Raw genomic sequence first — 18,183 nt, forward strand, 5'->3', positions numbered from 1 at the left:
AATGCATGATTGATGCGTAATATCAAAAAACGTATGCAGTATGATTGTTTTGGATATTAAAAAAAAAAAATAAAGAGTTACAAAGAAAAATAAATTGCAAAGATATAAATTTATATTAGCAGAAGCCAAAGTTCAAGTTTGAATAATTTTAAATTAATTTATTTTATTCAATCTTCTTTCAAAAATATTGCAAATATCAATTTTATTATTAGAGAGAAGCGATATTTCGGGAAGATTTAAAAAATTATGAAATTCGGTTAATGCAATTGTAATAAAATATTTCTGTATAATAATAAAAATTATAACTTATATTAAAACGTTATCTACAATGAAATCGTTTATATTAAATAAATAATATAATTTTCTAATAATTTTATATGATATTTTGTAATATATTTTACTAAAAAAATTTGTTTAGTATTAATTTTTGTATTTGAAAGATGGCATTTGCAATGATTCTTTTAGCAGTTTTTCAGTGGCATTAATCTTTCAGTGTGCTAATGAACACTATTAGTGATCCTCTTATAAAGCGAGGAGAAAATCGCAAAAAGCGTGTCGCGCATGAATCGTGGTATTGTCTACTGAAACTGCTAGTCATAATTGCAAATGTTCGTGTTGTGAGATTGTAATCGACCACCAGTTTCTTGGAAACGCGAACAGGAAGTTTCTCCTGATTTAACTTCCGCTTTCGATCGGTGCATTCACGGAACTAAAGAGCGAAGGTTGATGAACGAAGAGCGGTTTCAACTGTCAGAAATGGGAAAATGAAAAGTTCAATTCAGATTCGTAATTTAAATCTCAAGCATGGAGGGAAATAACAGAACGTTCATATTTCATACAATTTTAAATGGACTTTGTTTTAAAATTCGGGGCTTAAAAGCAAAATTATTATTGAAAATTAAAAAATCACGAGAAGAATAACAGTCAAAATTTTACAGAAGGAAAGACAATTTTACGACCGATTCAAAAACGCACCACAGTTATTTCATATAACAAATAGCTGCTATTTTAAAAACTTATATTGCATTGTCTAAAGCTCGAAATCAATGTTGTTTGTAAAAAAAATATTTCTCTTTTATATGACCGCTATAAAAAAAAATAATGTTCGTCTGGCCATTGCTTTCATAATGCAAACACAAGGGAATTAATGTGGACGAGAGAGTGGACGATAATATTTTTAATGTATCGTACGGAGTGCAGTCTTGGGCTAATGCAATCTCCACGCTAATGCAATCTCCACGATTTGACGGGCGTGCGAATGGAATTATGTGTGACGAGATCTGTGCAGTAAAAACGTATTATATAATTTTTGTGTCTCTGACTTCAAATTGCAACAGTGAGTAACGATTTCTCGATAACACACTCTTCTCCATCTATTTTTGATCTTTATTTCGTATATAAATTTTGTTTTATCGATGAAAATTAATATCCAAATAATTATGAGTATGTTCCTAATAAAATCACAAAAAAGTGAGTTCATATTTTTATCAGTGTTCATTAATATTCTGTATAATAAATATCAATTCTTATAGAATGACAATAATTACTATTAAAGTATTCCAATATTTGAAAGATTCCAAGAAGGAAAACGCATTCTTCAAAAGTTTGTTGCACGCGAAGTATTTATTATATAATAAAATAATTGTCTTTTTTTCTTGAACAATTTGCTATTAATATATTTTGAGGTAAGCGATTAAGCGAAGACTTGCCGGACCCTATAAATTCCACCGATGTAGTCGATTTTTTGCTTTCCTCCGCGATCAATTTTTGCAGGTCGTAATTTATGATCCTTCCCTTTATCATAGAGCGATGCTCCATTGAATTAATGATGATCCCGATATTATTTTTTTATCCCAGTCATCGGCATTATTGTGCGTCGCGTGAAGAGGACGGGACGAAAGGTAGACGATTATTGCCGGCGACGGTCCAATCGTCATTTAGGAGAGACGTTGCCACCGCAAGGCGAAACAAGCTGGCGTCAATCCGAGATCGATAACACCGGCTTCGCGTTTGCCTCGTGCTAACTTATTGTAGAACAGCGCGGCCAAGAATGACGTATTTAATCAGATTAAGGCGAACCTTTCGCAACCGCCTACCTTCTTCTCTTTGGGGAAAGCGAATAATCGACTTCCAAGACCGATTTCACCCCTTGGTTTATTGCGGTGCAGCTTGTGCCTCTGCGCCACCGCCCCCCTCCCCCCCCCCCCCGCGGTGCGTTCTTCTCTGCTTCTCCTCTTCACGAGGGAGCAGCCACTCCGATGGCGCATCAGCTGTCGCCACTCCTTGGCGAGTTATTAGCGAGCTCAATATTCCGATAGTAATGTCAATAAAAAGCGATAAAGCGGCGCCGCGATTGATCGCGTTATCTTCAACCGGCCTGCGAGCTGCGAATACGTTTATTTCGAAAGTAAAAAGACGCCGCTAAAATTATTAATTGGTCTTATTAAAATATATTATTTTCCCCGCCAATCGTCTTTGCTAAGATCTTAATTTTATTGGCATATTTCTTAAGCACTTTGACTTCAATTTCTCCTCGCTAAAATGTCAAGATACTAATGCTCTTCGAGTTATGAACGATGGAAAACGAAAGCAATTTTGCGGATTAAACTTCTGCAAAGTAATTAAATGACACAATCTTATCATTTGCTTAACATAAAATGAGACTTATTATTCTCAAAATTTTAATTCGAGATTTAATCGCCAATCTGTTTAATGCTGAGCATTAAAAAGTTGCAATAATTTATGATTGCGCAAAATTTCCGTAAAGTTTATTATTAAAATTAAAGATGGTCGAAAGTATCTTGTATTACATAATTATTTATTGGATAATTTTATTAAATAATCTTTTCCAATTAACTTCATTTAAACATGTCACGCTATGCAAAAAAGTAATGTAAGATTTGTCAACTGATACGAAAAGAAGAGAGAAAGAAATCACTTCGTATTTCTTCATCATTAATATCCAACTAACTGCGGTGTGTATTCTGCGTGGCAGTTCGTTTGTGATTATGAAAATATTCATCGAGATAATACGCTCCTAAAAACGTTGCAAAGATCGCAAGCCGACATCCTTCCCACCGGCTCTTCTAAAGTTATAAACTTAGTTTAACGGGAAGTCTTCTTGCCGTACTTTTGTCGACAGAAGAAGTTCCTTTATGGGATTCATTCTGAAATTTTCCCCTGGTCTCGCCTGAGGAAACGCGACTTCTACTTTCGAAATGAAAAAAATTATTGCTATAATCAACGGACATTTTGCAATCAAACAAGTAATTAAATAATTGGAATCAAGGAGAATTGAACTTTAATTGTGTCAATTCTTTAAAATACTAATAACACCGCAATACATTAGATTATTATTCAGTGTACAATTAATAATTCAGAACTTTTTTAACTCTTTGTGATCTCAATCCTGAATATTCCAGCCACCGTGACTTGAATATATCGACCCGACCGCAAAGGTTAAATTAGCTTCTACGTTGATAAGTTTCTTTTTTCTCCTACCAATTACACTTTTAACGCTTCCCTTGAAATTTTTGCTCGTCCTTATCGTAGCTTACTTTAGAATTTAATACTCCGACATGTATTTTCATAATATAAAAATTGGCTTTATTGATACTCAACTTTTATGATTATGAAAAAATATAAATTTTCATAAGAGCAAAACACAATAAATTTCTCTTATTAAAAATTTATTACCATTTCATTATATTTGCTATATTGCTCCTGAGAAACTGGAAATTATTTTATGCGATTTTAATAAAACAACAAACGCACTATTTTCCATTATTAAAATTTGATATACATTCTTAGAGAATCGACATAGTCTTTGCGGTGTTTCTTCTGCAGTAAGTGATACGGTTTAAAAAGTAGGTTAGCAAGAAAAATTCGATAAGTTGTCCGAAGCTGCCGCAGCTCATTACGAGGAGATAGACTTTCCTTCCTTCGCGACAAACGAGCATGTCGTGACGAGAGAACAGCCAATTTTACAGAACGAACTATCAATTTTAAGGATCAAGGTTCCCAAGTCTGTTATCTTAACACTTTACAATCTCACTTATTTTTGCCGAAAATAAAAACATTCCTCAAAAAAATTAAATAATTTGTTTTGTGATAAAAATGTGACGCCGCATGCAATTTTCTCTTGGTTTACAAACTCACTATGTGTTAAAGTTTGAATATTAAAAAAGTTTGCGCGCATTTCTTATTTCTCAGCAACAAAATTCGTTTCTAATTTTTCAAGTTTCTTCAGTATTATTTTATACGTATAATTTCATAAATAAGCATGCTCCGTAAAATAACAGATATATTAGCTAAATGAAAAATTTTAATTACAGAGGAAAAAAATTCAAATATCAATCATTCTATTTTCCAATTTCAATTTTTTAATTGAGAAAAAATAGTTCTAAATAAAACACCTATATTTATATTGTGCGATTTATATTGTGCAATTTTAACAAATTATCTGAACAGCTTTATTGCGCTTCAACTGAATTCATTTCAATTATAAAGCTTTTGCGTTTAAACAACTAGAATATTTTCTATCTGCGTCCAAAACGTTCCAGGATAAAATTTTTTATTTTAAGAGTCTCAATTCTGGTGATTCGTATATTTTTTATAAACTTGTATCCGCTATTAACAGGTAATGTATTATCCCGACGAGAGTAATAAATTTTGTCGGATTTTCATTTGTCCGCGAAATTGAAAGGAGGGATTTGAAGGGGGATAAGCCATGTTTTTAATCGATTATTAATACAGATGAACATCATGAACATACATGACAAACAGCGTTGACTGACGTATACGTGGAAACTCCAGAGAGATTCCAAAGAGGTGAACGTCATTCAATGCAGGCAAACTCAATTATATCAAAGAACTATGGTATCATTTAATTTAAAAAAAATAATTCAGTGCTTCAGAGAAACGTGGAGAATACACAAAGACGCATATGTACGTCGCAATTTCTGTTTGTGACATCATTTTGCGCTACCTCTGAAAAACTCTCATTTTACACCGCTATTTCTTGCGCCAGAAAATATTTTACCTTTCGCAGTAACAGAGGTATAATTTCTACATCATAACAAATTCACATTACGCGAGCAGAAGTTTTAAAAAATCCAGCGTTATTTATTCGCACAATAAATGATAGATCACTGAGATACCATTTATTTATAAATTAAAAAAGACAGCCTTATAATTGTTCTTACAATAACGCGCAATTAAGAGTGATATAATTAATACGACGTCAAATAACTCGCATGCCATTTAAATGTTGCGCGTTGCTAATTAAAGTTGGACGCGAATATCAGAGGTAAAAACGGTGTCACGCGCTTTTTATTCACGCGGAATTCTACGTAAGTATTATTCGAATATGAAAACGTTCGAATTATTTGCACAAGTTATTCGACTGTTGAGGTATATTGAAATTCCTACAATTCTGAACACACAGACGCACAGGTCGCGGTGTGTGGCGTACGCAGAATTTTTCAGACTGATGGCGACCAGCCGAGAGCCGCGCGAGAGTTTCCGTGAAAGAGCACGTCGCAGAATAAATTCCCTTATCCGTGATATACTGACCTGAATCGCATTTTAGTATCCAACAAACCACATCGATTTCACAACTCTTGAAAGAAAAATCATAAAATGACATCAACGTTCGCAATGGACGTTTTATCACCTCGTACGCGTTCTTGTTTCCGTGTAATAATATTAACGTAATAAACTTAAAGGTAAAACCATAAAAAATTGCACAATTTTTAATAGTAAAATATTATGTAAAAGTCACTCTATCATATGTTTTGTTGGATAAATAATTTTTTTACGTTATTACAAAAAAAGAAAGAAAGAAAACACTCATATCCATACACATATGCGTGAGCTTTTATAATTTTTCCATTATCCGGTAATCAAATCTTTCATTTCAAAAATGTATTAAGATACATGTTTGGATAAATCTTAAAGTACGACATTGTTAGTCTTCTCATATCATGTCAGAGGACGAGACGACATATGAGCTGTTTTTGAGACATATTGAGTGCACGTGCGGCAACTCAGAACGCGAAAATTATTCAACAGCTTGCTCTGAACAACTATAGAAGGGTGAGAAAAAAACACCGGCTGCTAAAAAGCGAGCTCCTCTGGGTGGACAAACTATCTCCCTACAAATAAAAATCCGCCATCACCCGCCTCACAGTGATGCCTGAGAGGAATTTTGCAGCAAAATTTTGCAACTACTTACATTTTATTTTCATGATTATTTAAAATAACACTTTCTTGTCTATTTTAATTTTTTTTTTATTTTAACAGAGCAATAAAATGTGATATATTACTAAAAAAAAAGTTTCAAGAAATTGTTCAAAAAATATATAGTTGTCCTCATTTTTCAAAAAATTATATTAGATTTAATTTTTTTAACCGCATATATTCATTTCTTTCGAACACATTGCTGTTTACAATTCTTTTTACATATTTTCTCATAAGCAATTATTTGAGATTATTTAGGGATATATTTGAATATGTATTTTCTACATACAGATTTTCGTAAATTGAGGTTTTGTCCGATCAGACACCACTGTGCGTCGCCGGCGCGCAAAAAAACAAATCGATAGAAAAGTTTTTCGTCCGCTTCGCTAAGCCGAATGAAAGGCCTCATTGATGCGAGCGTTCCTTCGTAACTTTCGTAAAACGCCATCCACGCTCAAACGCTTTTAATTAAACGCGCGCCACCACGTGCTCGTTCTGCCGCGTTGCCCACTTTGACTTAATAACGAATTCGCGCGTGAGTTCGCCCGATATGTATCTTCGTCGAAGAATCCAATGACGAGAAATATCCGATTGAATTTCGATTTATTTCCAAGTGATTTCAGTTTGGTTATTTAACTGAGTTATCGCGATCTTAAAGGAAGTTTATTATACGAAAAACTTTTGAAATCAATATTTAATACTTGTACAAGGCTTATTCATTCTTTAGAAGTTTGCAATAAGAACTTAGAGTGCACTAAAATATTTTTATATATTAATTTCTTGAAATATCGGGGGGATGTTGGGTTGCATATGTGCATGGAATATCGAGCTTTTGTATTCGAATAGATGTCTATTATTTGTCTTTTCATATCCCTTCCTGTTTCAAACGAGTGTCACAATTTCATTTCGATGTGTCATCCGTATACAAGACTTAATCTCATGCTGTCCATCGTACGACGGATTTTTATTATGGATTCCACGTGGCCGCTTGAATGACGACACTGACCATAATTTTGGTACGCTTAACTTTAACAGCGTCACGCTTGAATGATAAAAGATAGCCGTTTCGTCAGAAAACAGAACAAAACCGCGGTAGATCTGAGTAGCCACGAAAACGTAATGTGGATTTAATGGCCAGTCTGTGGGCAATCTCGTTGAGATTACCGCTCGTAATCGGATAATGAGAACGACACAATGCCGAACCACGCGCGTCTGTGGTGAAAAAAGAAAGAAGAAAAAAAAAACAAAGCTGGATGTCCCACGGTAGAAATGTAACTAACAAAGGACGACGCGCCGTTCGATAATCTCGTAACCATAAACTTTGTACCGCGCCGCGGCCTTTTGTAAATCCGTCGACTCCTAATTTTAAAAGACAGCTTCGAGGAAGAAACTTTGCGAAACTAAGAAATTCTCGAGAGGGAAACTCGCGAACATGAGGAGCTGATTACGTGGCTCTGAATTTCCAGGAAAAACGGCGCTTTTCGTTATTTCTTTCACGATTTCTATATCGCTTCGCCGTGAAGCGTGGAACGAAAAATGTCGATAACGCATCGTAATAAACGAAATACGAAAGAGCGGCAGAAAATCGTTGTAGCGTTAGACGTGCGGATAGTAATCTTCGCTCACATTCTATTTATATTAAAAGCGCGATATTCATCTTCGCCAATAACTATAAGACGACAAAATCGATATGAATGTAGTGAGCGCGTATCTCGCGCACTTTTTATATTTTATTAACTTATTAGAGCAACGCCTGGCTGCTTCCAGCGAGCTTGTTGCACGCTTATTAAGTCGGTGTATCGCGCAAAAGGAATTCACGAAGTGCAGGTGATTAATGGCTTTCTCGAATCCTCCTGCTGAGATTTCCTCCGATAAAAATGGAAACGTCGATAATGCGGTTGGCAAAAACTACGGCGAAAAGAGGAGCAAGCCGACAGCTGAATCCGAGAACGCTCGGCAGCGAGAGCGAATCTCGGATTGAAGCACTATGCATCGAGTGGACCAATCCGCTTCATTGTGTCTTTCTGTTCCCGCACTAATCGCGAATAAAGCTTCGTTCGAATCGGTTCTCACCGACTGGTTTCTAAAATTCCTTAAATTTGTCAAATCAGACTTTATCTTTCAGTTTGTGCATTATCTTTCCTTGCATATAATGTGAAATATATACGTAATTATCTACATATATATTTAAGAAAAAAATAACAAGATATATAAATATTAATTTGTGACACATGTATTTAAAAGTCCATATAAACGTTTATTTTTTTATAATAATGTATATTTCAGAGAATAAAAAATAATATAAAAAGAGTTATAACTTATATTATTATATTTTTTTTTTTTTTTCTTTTTTTTTTTTTTTTTTGAGAACCTTGGATAAGCAAAGGTAACGTGAGTGAAGGGAAAATGTATACCGTTCCACTCCGCATATATGCGGCTGAAGAAAAGCATCGTGGTTTTCTCACAGAGAAGACCGAGCAAAAGGACAGTAGTGCAATATCTACCCTTTAAGAAAGGAATACTAGTGGAAAGCGTTCGGCTTTGCGGAATGCAACGGCCGGCCACGATAAACCTCGGTGGATTATGGTCGGTCAGGTTTGAAAGAAGCAGATTAGAGAGAATTCCGCGTGGCAAATGAGGTTTGCTCGCCCCGTCACGACAATCTCGCCTTATTGGCGAGCAAACGCGATTAGAGATTGCGTCACAGTTAACACTCTTCCGATTGCCCGGTACTGCCCTCAAAAGAAATAGCGGATTATATAAATAAATGGATTTGACTTGAAGAGTCAGGCAAATCAAGATTGAAAAAATGTTCCCTTGAATGCTTTTCAGAAAATTTTCTACGCTATGAATACGCCGTGTGATGAACGTGCAGCGATAATTTAAACTTGATATTAAAATGAAACGGAGGAAATTTAAATTGTAAGCTTTTTTTATATTCCCATCAAAAATTCCTATTGAATATATTCGTGTTTAACGGCTAAAATTATTTGCCTAGATATTATTAAATTTTAACATTATTTAATTACTGGATCTTTAGATACTCGTATAACACATAATTAGATCCCTAACATTTCCGACAAGATATATCCGCATCGGATAATATTTGTGTTTGAGTCTTTAAATATTCAAAACAGCTCTTAAACGAGCTGATAGTCTAAATATAAATCTCGAATAAATATTTTAACACTTCGCAGGCATTTTATAATTCTGAAATGTTTTACCAATAAAGTCTCTCGAAGGTTCTTATTACATGCAATATTTTCTCACCACATAATTTCAGTATACTTTACACAGGAGATTGGTGGCCGAAGCACATAATCTTTTACGACATACAAAAGCTTTAAAATTCTGCATGAAAGGCAGAAAGGCAACGGTGAAGGGTATAAAAAAATTCCCTAAGGCATTATCCCTTAGGCACAATCCATCCTCGGCATATTTCGACAGTAAGTCCCGCCGGTCATATTTAGTTCACGCGCGATTTGGCGGTTCGGCACTCCATTATGTTTCGCCACGTATTTTTACCGTGCTTGTGATTACTGCCCGAGTTGCTTTCTCGCAATCGATGCATGAAGCTGCCCTCGGGGAGGTGTATTTTCGCGACCGCCGCAAACCCCCGCCGGCGACACGAAGGATGCGTTGGAAATTGCATCCACTTCACGACACGCTCTTCCCTTTTTATACACGAACTTTCAGGTTCTTTGCGCTTCACTTTGAAACTCGTTCGCCGGCTGCTAATTTTCTCCCCATCCGGCGTTTCGCTTTTTTTTACCTCGTCATATAAAATATAAAAGCTCTAATCCAAGCATTTGCCGACATTTTGTAAAGAAACTCTCTGTTTTAATAATCATTTGAAATGTTTAACGCTCAATTACACATTGTCACATTATATACATTTGTCGTAATTTGTTTATTTTGGCTGATAAAATATTAATAACAATCAGACAAAATGTTTAATGAAAATTTATTGAAAATAATGCAAGGTCTACGCATAAAATTGCGCAAGATCGCAAAACCCGGAATAGTTAACAATATTTTTTTAACGAAGATATATATATATTTCTGGATAGCACAAATTGCAGCCAATCTGCCAACATTGATAACATTTTGCTTATTTGAGTTCTTTTCATTGCATTTGTATAGCGCTTTTATTTCATAAAGTCAAGTAAGTTTGCTAAAGTTGTAAATGGGGTTACTTTAACTCATACTATCGACTTACTCTTGGCGTATTTTTGCTAACGAACTGTAACTAGTTCAGATTAAATTCGCAGTATAACGGACGGCTTTCGCCACGTCTCCGGAGAATGGAATCTTATCTGAAAATGCATTAGCTAATTGTAAGTCTTAGAGAGAGTCTCACGAGGAACATTTGACCCGTACACTTTTATTGGACGTTCTCGAGACGTTAATACGATAGTTGGCATTAAGAGGTTGATCACTTAGATGCACCAGGAAATCACCTCATCCGATTATCAACCTCCGCATGAAATTCTCGGAAAGTCACGCTCTCGAAGGTGAAAGGCAGAAAATTCAAATTGCATGCAACGGCAGTGTGAAATAATTCTAGTATTATATCAGAAAATCTTGTTACAAACGTCACAGTGTGAGAATAAAATAGCCGCTGGCTTTTCTCTCCCTTTATACGACACTTTTTGTGTGGAAAAAGTAAAAGAAAATATAAAGAAAATAATCTTGACTGTTATAAACTTAAATACACCCGATTAAAAGAATCGATACAAAAAATGTTAACGGAAAAAAGTCTGTTACGAGCGTAATGCGATTATTAAATGACGTAAAAGTTGGATAATCACGACCTCGTCATTCCTACAGAAAATTTACATTTTTATCTCTGGTTTTTGAAGATTCTCGGTATATCGACGTTACTCAAAAGTCTGAATTTGCCTTGAGCGTTTGAATCTTGAGACGCTTACATTTCTACTTTGATTTCGATACACGGAATTTAAAATTGATTCGAGATCAAATCAACAACTACGATTGAAGCATCTCGGAAGTATTTCTCTTTTACTACATGTCGTACATCTCTCTTTTTCCGCTTTTCTTTTTCATCAATTTTAGCGCGTCATTATTCAAGAAAATCGATAAAAATATTTTTATCGCGATAAAGCCTCGAAGCAAATCTTATTTTGGTTACGTATTTAACACAAACTGTTAACACTCGTGCTTCCAAACGTATATTTCGTTATTTCTTTTTTAACAACAAACCGTTTTTCGTTATCAATTCTTATCTCTCAATAGCGCCGCAGAAAAATTTCTTCATATCAGTCTATATATTTATGTGAAATCGAATATGCCAGTCGCGTGCGTTTATATTTGAGTAGAATGAAATTTATACGTGCATACAGTATACGACTTTTTTAGAATTATTGAATCGAAATAAATCAACATTGAAGCACAGAGATGATTTGGAATAAATCCGTATATATTTATTTTTCGCTTTGCATCATTTACTTTGCGATATCAGTAAGTAAGGAACAAGAGCAACGATATACGTATCTGTATGTCATATAATCTCCTCAAGTTACTTCAAATATATTTTTCCAATGTAATATCATCGTATATCATCCGGATCAACGCGATCTTTCCTGGAAACGGTATGTTTTTTAAATTATACTAGAGAAAGAAAATTGTGCATATGTGCAGACATATTGTTTGCAGTTTTTAACAAAAATTTGTAAATAATTATGTAATAAAAAAAATTCGAAAATTTAAAAGTTGTGTATATAATGAAAAATATAATATCTTCATATATACGAACGTGTTCCTGAATGGAAGATATTTTTAATGATTTTTGCAAACAAAGAAAAAGTTGATCTAAGAAAAATTCTTTTGTCTGTCCATAATTGGTATTTATAATAGTATAAAAGATTCTTTTGTGCTTGTGTATATTGAAAACGTTAGTTCAAACTAAATATTTTTATAAAAGGTATGCTTGAAATACTAAAAAAATATAATTCTTGAATATAATTTTAGTTATGCCATTTATATTCAAAAGATAGCTAGTTTATTATTCATGTTTTTATTTTTTGGTAATAAAATGTCTCACTTTATTTTTTATATTATGCATATTTCAGTGAAACCTCGGAATCAATCGAGTGTATCATATAAAATATTGATTGTATAGAAAATGCACGTGAACAAGTAAAAAAAGATAAAAATGAACCTACTGTTTACATCCCCGGATATGAAACAAATGAAAACTATTTAAAAATTATACAAGACATCGAGTTGAGTAAATAATAACGTCTTCTCAAATATATAGCATCGTCGATTATTATCTTATAAATGAATATTTCTATAAAAACATTTTAATTGTAAAAATCATAAATTATAAAAAATAAACTTCACATAAAAAATTAATTATTTATCTTTCTTTCTTTTTTTGCTATCTCAAAAATGCGTACAGCCTGCCATATCTTAAAGTTCAAAAATTTCCTCCCACTACTTTTATACTTCTCTCACATTTTTCATGCTACATTTAGCATGACTATTTGATAGAATTTTAATCGCAATATCAAAAAATTTTTTAATCTAACATATCAAAAAACAGAAAAAAAATAGAGAAAAATGTAAATATTGCGTACGATGTTGATCTGAATTGAAATTCAGACGGCCATATTTAGTAATTACTATGATACGTGAATATGGATCATAGAACGTAAAGTAGGACACTAGCACTTATCGGGCGATTCCATTTGTTCATTCTTCTGCATCAGAGTGCAGCCACCGCAAAGCAGTGGAATGGTATTCCGACGCTGTGAAGGACGAAGCAAAATATGAATGTGCAATGCGAGAATTGTTTTGCGTTATTGCGAGGAAAATAATAAGATTTATCTCGGACGGCACATAAACACGAACGTGTAAGAATGTAATTGTTTTTGTTTCTCTCTTTTAAATCCAATATATTACGGCGTAATTAAATTCGATCTTTTTGCAGAAACAGTGTCTCTCTACTGCTGCCGTATTAATTAGAAAAAAATCTCTTCGTTTTCAATAGCAAAAAAATGGTTTTATATATTGTATAATACACAAGACTGAACGATGTGGTTCTTCCTACATTATTTTCTGCTTTAAGCTATATTGAATATTCATGAAAATATAGTATAGATAATATGTAATAAATTGCAACAAGTTGCACTTCTATTGGTAATTTAAATAGTTCAGTGCCTGGTTAGTTTTGCTTGTATAATACAACGTAGTTATTGAAATAAAGAAATTGTTCTTTGTATTTTAATTAAATTTTACTTCCGTGAAACGTATTTATCTATTACATGGCGTACTCTAAATAAAGCATTTCAAAAGAAATCTGTGTGATTTCGATAGATAAAAAACTCGATGCAATCTGAGTGTTATAGATGTGAAAAAATTAGATTTTATTTTATCTAAAATGTGATGGCATAAAGCAAAAATGTTACATAAGGCGAACAATATCATTGCGCAAGAGCACGTACGAGCGATTATCGGACTTTGCATGAAACGCAGGGTTTGAACTTCCGCCGTTTGAAACATTGTATGGCTTATGCGAATAAATGGCGCTCTTGATAAACATACGCACACACGCATACATCGTATGCAGGAAACATCGTTAATCTACTAATCGAACGATTAGTGCGAACGATATAATGCAAAATGAACGGTAACGGAGATATGGTATACTACAAAAGCCAGCGATTAAGGAAAATGATACAAAGCGATTATTGATAAAAATTAACTTGAAATTGCACGTCGTATAAAATACAAGGTAAAAATATTTTTATCAGATTAAAATGAGCAATGCAAGAGTGTATCAGCAAAAATTTATGTAATCAATATTCCAGCTATTTGGTACAAAAATTCTATGAGATCTGAGTATAATCATTAATTAATTATATTCTCGGCTTTTAAACCAAATAATTCTGTTTTGAAGAGTTGTATACATAGAGTGTCGAAAAATGATTTTGTACCGGAAGTACTTGCCTAGGTTTTCTTAATTCTCCCATATAAATTTCTGTTTCACATTTCGCACGTGTAATTCTCCTATCGCGAGAATCAAGGCCCGTTATCGAATATTGCTATTCGGCTTCGTTACGTTTAATGGTACTCTTAGTTACTGCCACGTTTCCATATTGAACTATTGGACGAGCGATACTGCGCAAATCGCGCTTTGGTAAACGATGACGTCTTGCATATTTAAGCTGCTATATGCAGCAGCTGAACACTCTGCACAGCAAACTCCGCTATTACCGGTGTCGCAAAGTAATTTGTGTCATTATATAATGTATGTGTGTACATCTAGCAAATGAAAATATTTTCTGTAAGAAAAAGTGACACACATTTTCTCATTTCTGTAAGTAAAAAATTATACACATTTTTTCGTGTGATAGTTTTCAAAATAATTAAAAAAAGGAGAAAAGAAAAAATATAAATTATTATACGCCAATATAAATGTATACCCAATAATTATAGACGTAGGTATAAACACGACGAGAAATAATGGTCAGCGCACAATTTACGAAAGACGAAGCACAATTCCGCCGGGAAAACGTGTATCGATCTCGAAGGAAGAGCAAATAAAATGCGATATTATTGGATTTACTAATTATCGAAGAAGCGCGCGAGAAGGAAAGGAAGAAAACGAGTAATTTAATAAACCCTCTTGTACGAAGAGGACCACTCATGGCATTTTTAACGAGACATCGAGAACCATGATTGCGTTCCTTGACATTTAACGGTAATTTGACATGAAAAAAAGTCGAAGTTCATCCACTGGGCGATTTATTGTGTTCTTCACGGACATGCTGCCCTATATTCTATTCAATTATCAAGAGCAGGATTTGATCTCTTGGCGTTAAAACGGCCGACGATTAAAACAATTAGAGAATAAATAATTAATCAATCTTTTCAGTACTATTATTAATATTATCGTTATTTTAAAAATTGCTTTTTTTATATAATGTCTAGAAACAAAATTTAGAATAGATCCTGCGCAAAGTGACGAGAATATACAAATAATTTGAAAAACAAAGAAAGGCAATGGATTTTTTGCATTTGGTTTCTCTCGATTAATCTGCAAAGATCACAACGAAATAGACGATCCCTGAATAAATAGATTCAAAAAAATAGACATAGGTATAAATGAACATGGTCGACGTACAATCAATTGTTAATTAAACAAAAAAATTCTTGTAGATCACAGTGCTGTGCATTCACAGCTCCTGGTAAGCCTTTCAATTTGCCGTCATACAGAAGCTTGTAACGATCGATTTGTAATTGCGAAGTTTCAATAATCGAATGAATGGACGAGTATTGAAATTTCGATAAATCGATGTTGCACTCTCTACGGGCGATCTGTATCGCCAATCTCTCGCGAGGAAACACTCTTCGCGTATGCAAAGCAAGTTCCTTGCAGAAAAGGAAGAAACATCGAGATTGATGTACCCTTAGACGTTCCCTTCCCGCGAGCAAAAAAAAAGAAGAAGACTCGACACAGCCCTGCTCTGCGTTTTATTTCCTTTAAAGTTGCCAGAGCCTGGATCACCGGTTCTGCCAGGAATCCATGATGGATGTTTATACAGAGATCGGTGTTCAAATAAAATGTTTACCGGCTTTTCACGTATTATTCTTTGATTTTATTTGCAGTATGCAAATAGTTGCGTTATTTACAGTACAATGCAACATTCTGTGTATTGTTTTCATTTATTATACAATTCTTTGATTAATTAAGAATCAATTTTTCTAAAGCAAATATTTAATCAAACCATTCATTTTTTTTTTTTTTTTTTTTTTTATTTATACGCACATGTAACTAATCTACAGATTAAAATTTTCTCCACGCTTGAAAATAAATGAATAATAGACACATTAATCTTACTAATGTTTTTTTTTATAAAAAACTTTCTTATAGAGATTGATTTTCATGTGAAAGTGAGATTAGTGAAAAATTAATCAATTTGTAGATAAACTGAAAAGTGTACACATATTGCACACATATCTCTCTCTAGTTCAAAATTGTCTACTCTCAATCACATTCTATTTTTCCAATTTCCAATTTCCAAATTCTTGAAATATTGAGACGTTGAGATCCACAGATTCCAAAGTATTCGATTTTTAAGATTCCGTCAGCACAATGTAAGAAGAATTACAATTTTCTGTTCCTCGAATTTTCCGCTGCGGTCTTAAGTTGGGGATCGCGAAATCCAATCAGCCGGACGGCGGATCGAATGTTCATCAGCGCAATCAGCGGGATTGGACCGCCTCGAATTACAGACCGAACAAGCAGACAGAGCAAGCAACCCGCGCGCCTCGATGATCAAGTAGGATCCCCCGATCGAAGTAGGAATAAGGCGCCCAACGAGGTCTTTGAGGTTGACCGGAAACGTGCTCGTCGCGAAACCAAAGCCAAGTTCAACAACGCGTCGGGGTAATCTCTGGTCCATTAAATTTTCGTATTATCGGACCGCACTATATAGAGTATGCGTGCCTCGCGCCGTCCAAGGCATAATTACACGACCGCGGGCCGAGAAATACGTCGAATGCCACACCTACCATCCGTTAAGCGTCCCCTCGTCGGCGCGTGTCGCGCAGTTACATCCCTTCTTCGACGGCCATCACGAAACCTCCTGCGTCCCTTTCTTTCTCTCCTTTTTGCTCTTCCACCCTCCCTATTTCGCTTTCGCGCGATACACGCCAGCGCACCGCCGTGCAATGTACAATGACGGAAAACTCGCGCGATGCGAACTTACAGTACGAACTTGGCAACAGCGACCACGAGAGAAAATCAATAGGGCTTTTTAACCCTTTCCCCCGTGAGAGCTTTTATTCGGGGGGAAAAAAAAAACGCCGCGGACGAATGATTGAACCGAGTGTTGTCGTTTATTGTTTATCGGTTAATAGTTAGGATATTTTTTAATCAAAGCGATGCGCTCTCGTAAAAAAAAAAGAGTGGCGCTGGTAATAGTGCATAAATGAAAGCTTATTGATTCATTTCAGTATACGCATCAAGCATGAAAGCATAATAGAAGTCTCCTGTATGACGGTGTAATGAAGTTTTCACTACTGGTCAATTGAAATAATATTCTCTATACATAACAAAGTTTATTTGGATGATGCCGATATTACGGCGTTTATTGTTCAATTTTGATATCATTTTCATAACAATAAACCCAGTTTCAAAATTTAGGAAAGTCATAATAACGTTGTTATATAATATAGTTTTGCTATGTTTTACATACAGCGTACAAGCGCATGATTACTGAGGCTTGCGTAAAACATGAAATTCGCGCATTAATGTTTATCTTTGTTATGAGAAAAATTGCAAATTTGTCATTTTTATTTTGTCTAATAAAATACAACAGAAATATTGCAATAATGTTGCATTATTGTAGCCCGTAAAAGTGTATTAAATTAAACGAGATGTGAAGTTGACAGATACGCAAGAATTTAAGATAAGGATCATCCCTGCACGTCGTACTGTTAAATACCAGAGATTAACAGAGACACTCAGAGAAATGCTCATTCTCCGCTCCGTTGATAATAGCAATCAAGTATGTGTCATACGTTTCCGCGTTGAGAGCGAGAGCGTGATAATGAAAGCGTAATTTAAGCGAAGCAACGTTAACGCGCTGCTAACCAGATAGGCAGGGCCGCCGCACTAATCGACATCAGAAAAATATAGCGAGAAAGCGGAGGTGTGGCGTTAATTGAAAGTTATTACTGATTAAGCTGCGGTATTGAGAAATATATAGAAAAGACACGGAAGTAAAAAATTATGAAATAATTATAGAATTATGAAAATTATTTTCAAAATAATAATCAAAATAATAAAACAATAAAATTAAAATAACATGTAATATTATATTTATTTATATAAAATTATTTCGCAATTGGCTTTACGCGTAAATAAAATATCTTTCTTCGATACAATCACCGAAATAAGAGAGATTCAAC

At 34.4% G+C, this 18,183-nt stretch overlaps 2 protein-coding genes across 3 annotated transcripts in view; one reads left to right on the plus strand and one right to left on the minus strand.

Moving 5' to 3' along the window:
- The window catches only part of LOC105674446 (zinc finger protein 383-like), a 132,168-nt gene that overhangs the window by 57,338 nt on the left and 56,647 nt on the right, over window positions 1–18,183 (minus strand). The gene's annotated exons all lie outside the window — the stretch shown is intronic.
- The window catches only part of LOC105674444 (GTP-binding protein Di-Ras2), a 79,586-nt gene that overhangs the window by 1,115 nt on the left and 60,288 nt on the right, over window positions 1–18,183 (plus strand). The gene's annotated exons all lie outside the window — the stretch shown is intronic.

The sequence above is a fragment of the Linepithema humile genome, chromosome 1 (assembly GCF_040581485.1).
Source record: "Linepithema humile isolate Giens D197 chromosome 1, Lhum_UNIL_v1.0, whole genome shotgun sequence".
NCBI classification, from domain to species: Eukaryota; Metazoa; Arthropoda; class Insecta; order Hymenoptera; family Formicidae; genus Linepithema; species Linepithema humile.